The sequence below is a fragment of the Dama dama genome, chromosome 18 (assembly GCF_033118175.1).
Source record: "Dama dama isolate Ldn47 chromosome 18, ASM3311817v1, whole genome shotgun sequence".
NCBI lineage: Eukaryota > Metazoa > Chordata > Mammalia > Artiodactyla > Cervidae > Dama > Dama dama.
In genome coordinates this window covers 37464803-37473345 of record NC_083698.1, presented here as the reverse complement: position 1 = coordinate 37473345, position 8543 = coordinate 37464803, and the positions used below count along the sequence as shown (strand labels likewise).

The 8543-nt window shown below is 35.9% G+C and overlaps 1 non-coding gene across 1 annotated transcript; it reads right to left on the bottom strand.

Annotated features, from left to right (window-relative positions):
- Window positions 1-8201: 8201 nt before the first annotated feature.
- On the bottom strand, window positions 8202-8303 carry LOC133073173 (U6 spliceosomal RNA). Its single transcript, XR_009696882.1, has one exon. It is a non-coding gene; the product is annotated as a U6 spliceosomal RNA (small nuclear RNA).
- Window positions 8304-8543: the final 240 nt, after the last annotated feature.

Genomic DNA, 8543 nt, shown 5'->3' with positions numbered 1-8543 from the left:
ATAAAATACAATGCTGAATATTTATGGATGTGCTACATAAAAAAAAAAAGAAGACCTGTGTAAGTATCAAATTAATGCTAGCAGGTGTTCTGAAAGTGGAGGATGGTGGTTGGGACTATGAGGGTCATATTAGGGATCACAAATTTGACAGTGTTATAAGCTATGTAAAAATAAAAGAAATTCTTTAAGACATGTATATTGCTACTGGTTTTATGAAAAATTTTATACTACTTTGGTAATTTAATTTTTTTTCAGAAACAGCTAAATGAATAGTAATAAAGTAGATTGAGTTTTTGGTTGTAAATCAAGATTCTTGAAATATAAGTGAGAAACTAATTGTAAGGGAAAACAAATTGCAAAGGGGAAAACTAATAAATGACTGGAACCTAATACTACTAAACTCCAAGCAACAACTAAAACAGGGTGGGGAGGTAAAAAAGGGGAGAAGAAGAGAAAAGGCAGGATCACGGTAGCTCTGAAGCATTTTGTGAGTATCATCTTATTTTTGTTATTTAGTCACTCAGTCATGTCCAACCCTTTTGCAACCCCATGCACGGTAGCCCACTAGGCTCCTCTGTCCATGGGATTTCCCAGGTAAGAATACTGGGGTGAGTATCCATTTCTCTCTCTAAAGGAACTTCCTAACCCAAGGATCAAACCCTGTCTCCTTCATTGCAGGTGGATACTTTACCCTTGAGTCTCCTGTAAAGCCCATCATCTTATTTAAATCTTATTAAAATCAACAAACAACACAAGAGAAGACTCTACACATGGACATCACCAGATGGTCACCGAAATCAGATTGATTATATTCTTTGCAGCCAAAGATGGAGAAGCTCTATACAGTCAGCAAAAACAAGACCGGGAGCTGACTGTGGCTTAGATCATGAACTCCTTATTGCCAAATTCAGACTTAAATTGAAGAAAGTAGGGAAAACCACTAGACCATTCAGGTATGACCTAAATCAAATCCCTTATGACTATACAGTGGAAGTGAGAAATAGATTTAAGGGACTAGATCTGATAGACAGAGTACCTGATGAACTATGGATGGAGGTTCGTGCCATTGTACAGGAGACAGGGATCAAGACCATCCCCATGGAAAAGAAATGCAAAAAGGCAAAATGGTTGTCTGAGGTGGCCTTACAAATAGCTGTGAAAAGAAGAGAAGCAAAAAGCAAAGGAGAAAAGGAAAGATATTCTCATTTGAATGCAGATTTCCAAAGAATAGCCAGGAGAGATAAGAAAGCTTTCCTCAGTGATCAATGCAAATAAATAGAGGAAAACAACAGAATGGGAAAGACTAGAGATCTCTTCAAGAACATTAGAGATATCAAGGAAACATTTCATGCAAAGATGGGTTCAATAAAGGACAGAAATGGTATGGACCTATCATAAGCAGAAGATATTAAGAAGAGGTGGCAAGAATACACAGAAAAACTGTACAAAAAAGATCTTCATGATCCAGATAATCACAATGGTGTGATCACTCACCTACAGCCAGACATCCTGGAATGTGAAGTCAGGTGGGCCTTAGAAAGCATCACTACAAACGAAGCTAGTGAAGATGATGGAATTCCAGGTGAGCTATTTCAAATCCTGAAAGATGATGCTGTGAAAGTGCTGCACTCAATATGCCAGCAAATTTGGAAAACTCACCAGTGGCCACAGGACTGGAAAAGGTCAGTTTTCATTCCAATCCCAAAGAATGCTCAAACTACCATACAGTTGCACTCATCTCACACCCTAGTAAAGTAATGCTCAAAATTCTCCAAGCCAGGCTTCAGCAATATGTGAACCATGAACTTCTAGATGTTCAAGCTGGCTTTAGAAAAGTCAGAGGAGCCAGAGATCAAATTGCCAACATCCATTGGATCATCAAAAAAGCAAGAGAGTTCCAGAAAAACATATATTTCTACTTTACTGACTATGCCAAAGGCTTTGACTGTGTGGATCACAATAAACTGTGGGAAATTCTGAAAGAGATGGGAATACCAGACCACCTGACCCACTTCTTGAGAAACCTATATGCAGGTCAGGAAGCAAGAGTTAGAACTGGACATGGACCAATAGACTGGTTCCAAATAGGAAAAGAAGTATGTCAAGGCTGTATATTGTCACCCTGCTTATTTAACTTCTATGCAGAGTACATCTTGAGAAACTGGGCTGGAAGAAGCACAAGCTGGAATCAAGATTGCTGGGAGAAGTATCAATAACCTCAGATATGCAGATGACACCACCTTTATGGCAGAAATTGAAGAGGAACTAAAAATCCTCTTGATGAAAATGAAAGAGGAGAGTGAAAAAGTTGGCTTAAAGCTCAACATCCGGAAAACTAAGATCATGGCATCTGGTCCCATCACTTCATGGGAAATAGATGGGGAAACAGTGGAAGCAGTGTAAGACTTTATTTTTGGGGGCTCCAAAATCACTGCAGATGGTGATTGCAGCCATGAAATTAAAAGGCACTTACTCCTTGGAAGGAAAGTTATAACCAACCTAGATAGCATATTAAAAAGCAGAGACATTACTTTGCCAACAAAGGTCCATCTAGTCAAGGCTATGGTTTTTCCAGTGATCATGTATGGATGTGAGAGTTGGACTGTGAAGAAAGCTGAGCGCCGAAAAATTGATGCTTTTGAACTGTGGTGTTGGAGAAGACTCTTGAGCGTCCCTTGGACTGCAAGAAAATCCAGCCAGTCCATCCTAAAGGAGATCAGTCTAGGTGTTCATTGGAAGGAGTGATGCTGAAGCTGAAACTCCAATACTTTGGCCACCTGATGTGAAGAGCTGACTCATTTGAAAAGACGCTGATGCTGGGAAAGATTGAGGGCAGGAGGAGAAGGGTACGACAGAGGATGAGATGGCTGAATGGCATCACTGACTAGATGGACGTGAGTTTAAGTAAACTCTGGGTGTTGGCGATGGACAGGGAGGACTGGCGTGCTGCGATTCATGGGGTCACAAAGAGTTGGACACGACTGAGCGACTGAACTGAACTGAACTGAACTGAAAATCAACAAGTAGCTGGCAAGTTACAATCTTCACTAAGCCTAAATGTCAGGGTAAATGGAAGCTCAGAGAGTTAAAACAAGTCCAGGGTACAAAAAATCTTTTGATTCTAGGGCATTTAAATATGTACTTTAGTTTTGACTGACTCAAGAAGCAGGGAAAGGAGTTAAGACTTAGGGAGAGATAAATAAGAGAATCTTCTATAGCAGCAGCCCCCCAGCCTTTTAAGCTCCAGGGATGGGTTTAATGGGGGAGGATGCTTTCTGTATGATTCAAGTACATTACATATATTGTGCACTTTATTTCTATTATTATTAAATTGTGATATATAAGAAATAATTATACAACTCACCATCATGCAGATGCAGTAGGAGGCCTGAGCTTGTTTTCCTGCAACTAGATGGTCCCAAACGAATAACGAATAAATATGTATATGTTATAAATTTGTATACTGTTATAAATATGTATCTGTTATATGTTATATATATCTGTTATATGTATCTATTACAAATTCTGTATAGGTATGTATATATTGAGACATCTACGAAAGAATGTTCACTAAAATTAATGTTATTTTATTCCTTTGACAAATATCACTAGATGCCATGTTCCAGGCACTGGTCTTGGTGTTGAATTTACAAATGTCATCAATAAAAGTCATACTTCCCTGGAGAAAACATTCTATTATAGAGTTATTATAGGAATTTGTGTTTTAGACAATTTCTCCTTTTGTTTCTTTTATTTTTAATTTCTGAGAAGAGAGTCAAATGATAAAAATATAGCTTTTTTTCTGAAAGTAAACAGAAATTTCTTTTTATAAATAGCATTGATATTTAAAATAGAAGCAATCAATACTCATTTATTTGATTTTAAAGAACTAAATAATGGTAGTTTAGAAAAATTAGAATATGTAAGAAACCCGCCCCCCCCCCGCCGCCGCCAAATAAATATACAGTCGCTTAAGCGAGGGTATTAGAAAGGTAATTCTCTCACAAGTTGTGGTATTAAGTGTACTTGGTATAGATTCTTTGGTTGCCAAGGTGTACATCATGAAAGTCTCCATGTACATATGAAGGGTAACCTAAAGCAGTAATCTACTTAACCTAAATAAATACTCTAGAAAGGGCATAGTTGATTGTGAAAGCATATTTAGGTCCAAAATCTACAGATTTAAAAATTGAATGTTGACTAGATAAATTACAGTGTTATATTACATAGCCAGAAAAGAATGTTCTGCATCAGAGATCATCAAAATACAGCCTCAGGACCTAATCTAGCCCACTGCCTGCTTTTATCAATAAATTTTATTTGAAAACACTCATGTAAACAAATATAAGTATTATCAATGGCTGCTTTCATGCTAAAATGGCAAAGCTGAGTAGCTTCCTTAGAGACTTTTAGGTACTTAAAGCCTAAAACATTTATTCTCTGGCTATGGGCAGAAAAACTTGCAAAAACTTTGTATTGATAATTACAGAAATAAAAATATATCTGTAGTTTGATAGACTGTATTATATGATACCTCTTTTTTCCTGTAAACTATGCATATATACTAAAATACACATTCTTAGCAAAACAACCTCTATTGAGTATTATGTGAGTAGTAATAGTTAAGTTTATGTGTGTAATTCATTTAGTTCTCACAGCACTCTTGTGCACTGTTATTCCATTTCGCAAACAAACTGAGGCTCTTGGAAATATAATTTGTAAAAGATGACAATGAGTTGGTGACAGAGGTAGGATTCAAAAGCTTGCACATACATATTTTTTCTTTATAGCTGGCAGGCTATACTTCAAAATGTTAAAAGTTTTCTTTGGAGTCTTAGATTACTCTTTTAATCTTTATGTTCTTTTCTTATAGTTAACTTTATAATTTATTTATGTTATTAAAGTTATTAGGAAAAATAAAACTCCAAATATTCAATATCTGTGAACTTGAAAGTTGATCAAATTTAACGCCTATCGTTTGTTGACTATTTCTTCATTTTATACTACAGAAAACTACATTTACATGTTTGTTTTTAGGGTTCTTGGTGCTGGAGAAATGATACAGTAACTGTCAAACCAAAGCCCCAATTATTTTTTGTCATCAGTGAAACTCTGGTAGGGCTGAGAGATATAATTTTATATTGCTTTGTTGCAAGAACACTGATACTTAATGATAAAATCTATCAGCAGGATATTAAGAAATGAAGAAATCAAGATAGAGCATTTTTCCTTGTTCTCAAAATTTCTTGCAAGAGTAACTTATTTTCCCTGTTGGTGGTTTCTCTCTTACCCCTTGAAGTACAAATTCCACACTACATCATGCTGTCAGAGGACATAGACATTGCAAGTTGGTAACCTTTTGTCAGACATCTTTAGCCTCATCTTTTTCTTTAGCATTTGAAGTTATAGTCTTCCTCGTCTTTAAATCATCCTCTCCTTTGAAATATTTTATCTTGCATTATTTCAGCACTCTTCCTACTCATCTGCAGTGTTCTTCTCTGCCATGTCAGTTCCTTACCCTCTCATGCACGGCCTCTGTGACAGGTCCTTATCACCTTTTCATGTTCCCTTTCATGTTATGTCTTAGCAACACTGAGAAGCTTCTGGTTTGAAGAAACAGCATTATGTTAGCATCTTTGTGTTGCTGCTCAGTTTGTGCCCTTCTAGCCCATGTTTCTCCCTTCTTCCAATGATTAGTGTCTGCTCATTTTTTGACCCTTTACTGAGATGTTCCAGTCTTCAGAAAGACTTCCTTAATTTACTAAAGGATATATAATTTTTACTTTGTTTGGATCTTCATTTTAGATTTTTCATAACTTTTAAAAAGTATATTTTGAGAGTTATATTCTGCCAATTCTGTTTCTGTGTGTACAGTGGGCAACATGAGTGCTTATACTGTCTGCTTCTTACCCATTTTAAAGACGTTTCTGTAGCACATACTACATTGAATGTGGTATGTATGAAATAACAATTTGTTGTTGTTAATATTTATTTAAGCAAAAATTATGAGACTAGCAAAGCAGTTTTTTCTTTTTCTTTTTTGGTCATGTTCTGTGAGTAAATTTGGGTACTACAGATTTTTTATTAAGCATACCTGAGAAAAGTCCTTGATTTCCATGTGTAGCTAGTATGAAAAAGTAGAGGTATATAAGAAAATGTGCAAGACTTAGGAATTTATACTTCTTACAAATAACTCACAATTTTAGATATGTTCTTATGATGAAACCTGTGTTTGATTATAACATATAAAATATGCATTAAAATCTGTATTCTATTACTATATAAAATTCAGATATTTTGAATTATATATCATGCCTATATTTCATTAATTGGAGATATTATTTGTAGTATATATCAGATATTAAATACACTTTTGGTATTTAGAAAGGTGAGAATAATAAGTTATTGCAGCTGGTTTTAATATTTTATGTTGAATTTTATAAGAGTAATTTGAATAGATAATTCTCAGAGATTTTTAATGTACTTTAAGTTGTTGTATCTATCTTTGTCTTGAAAAAAGACCTTTTATTTCATTTATCATAATTAATCAAATCTAAGATACTGTCTGTCTTACTGTGAGTTATTCTGAAAGTAGAGCCTAGGATCTTTATTTAGGCTGAGCCCAGGAACTGCTACAGTAGCTGCAGCTGAAATCATGCTGGGTCCAGAGCTGTGGGATCACACATTTTAAGTGTCTAGTCAAAGCTATGGTTTTTCCAGTAGTCATGTATGGATGTGAGAGGTGGACTATAAAGAAAGCTGAGTGCAGAAGAATTGATGCTTTTGAAATGGGGTGTTGGAGAAGACTCTTGAGAGTCTCTTGGACTGCAAGGAGATCCAACAAGTCCATCCTAAAGGAAGTCAATCCTTAATATTCATTGGACGGACTGATGCTGAAGCTGAAACTCCAATACTTTGGCCACCTAATGTGAGGAGCTGACTCATTTAAAAAGACTCTGTCTGATGCTGGGAAAGATTGAAAGCGGGAGGAGAAGGAGATGACAGAGGATGAATAGTTGGATGGCATCACCGACTCAATGAACATGAATTTGAGTAGGCTCCCAGAGTTGGTGATGGACAGGGAAGCCTGGCATGCTGCAGTCCATGGGGTCACAAAGAGTCGGACATGACTGAGCAACTGAACTGAACTGATACCAAAAATATACCATTATTTTCTTTCTTAATAAGAAAGAAAAAAAATGCCATCAGTTATACTATGGTATAATGCTTTCTTATCTCTTAGACATTTTATTTTATACTTCTTTAAAATGATCTTTTAGATTTTATATATAGATTTTTAAAATCCCCTTTACATATATGTGTGTGTGCAAAATAAATTAAGTAATATAATTGTAAAACTTAATGTTCAAATCTGACAATTATGAGTGATATTTTGACTCAGAGTTTTCAATATCTTTGTTTTACACGTAGATTATAATGTGTGGCATTAAGAGTTTTGGCAGTATAGCAATTCCTAAAAGTGTGCTCCTCTTCTGTCTCTTGGATTTTCAAGTCCCAATATCCTTTCTGCTTTTTTTTGTTTGTTTGTTTTTTTAACTTTTTATTTTGTATTAGAGTATAGCTAATAACAGTGTTGTGATAACTCCAGGTGGACAGCAAAGGGATTCGCCATACATGTACATGTATCCATTCTCCCCCACACGCTCCTCCCACCCAGGCTGCCACGGAACAGTGAGCAGAATTCCCCGTGCTAATCAGTAGGACCTTGTTGGTCGTCCATTTTAAATATAGCTGTGTGTACATGTCGATCCCAAACTCTCTAACTATCTCGTGCTCCCATCTTTTCCCCTGGCAACCATAAGTTCATTCTCTAAGTCTGTGAGTCTGTTTCTGTTTTGTAAATATGTTCCTTCGTAACGTTTTTTGATTCTGCCTATAAGCGATACCTTGTGGTATTTCTCTGTCTTACTTAAATCATTCAGTATGACAATCTCTAGGTCCATCTGTGTTGTTATAAATGAGATCATTTCATTCTTTTCAGGGGCTATATAATATCCCATTGTAGATATGTACCATATCCTCTTTATCCATTCCTCTGTTGATGGACATTTAGATTGCTTCCATGTCTTAGTTATTGTAAGCTGTGCTGCAGTGAACATGAGGGTGCATGGATCCTTTTGTGGCATGTTTTTCTCCAGGTATATGCCCAGGATTCTGATTGCAGGGTCATATGGTAGTTCAGCAAATATGAACACTTCACAAATGTATGTGTCATCCTTGCACAGGGGCTATGCCAATCTTCTCTCTGCTTGTTTTGATTCACATGGGCAGGCAATGACAACTCTGTCACAACTGCTTCCTGACTGGAGTCATTTTAGGACCCATCCTGATTTCAGAGATTTTTAAATATGAAAAGAACATCTTCACCTTAGAGTAGATGAAACATGGCATTTAGACTATATAAAGTAATCATTGAAAACATTTGTTAATTGGTTATCTATTGCTCTCTCCATTTCTGTAATATAGTTTTATATGTTAGTGTATATATTTATTATTAAGATAAATACTGATCAAAGATTATT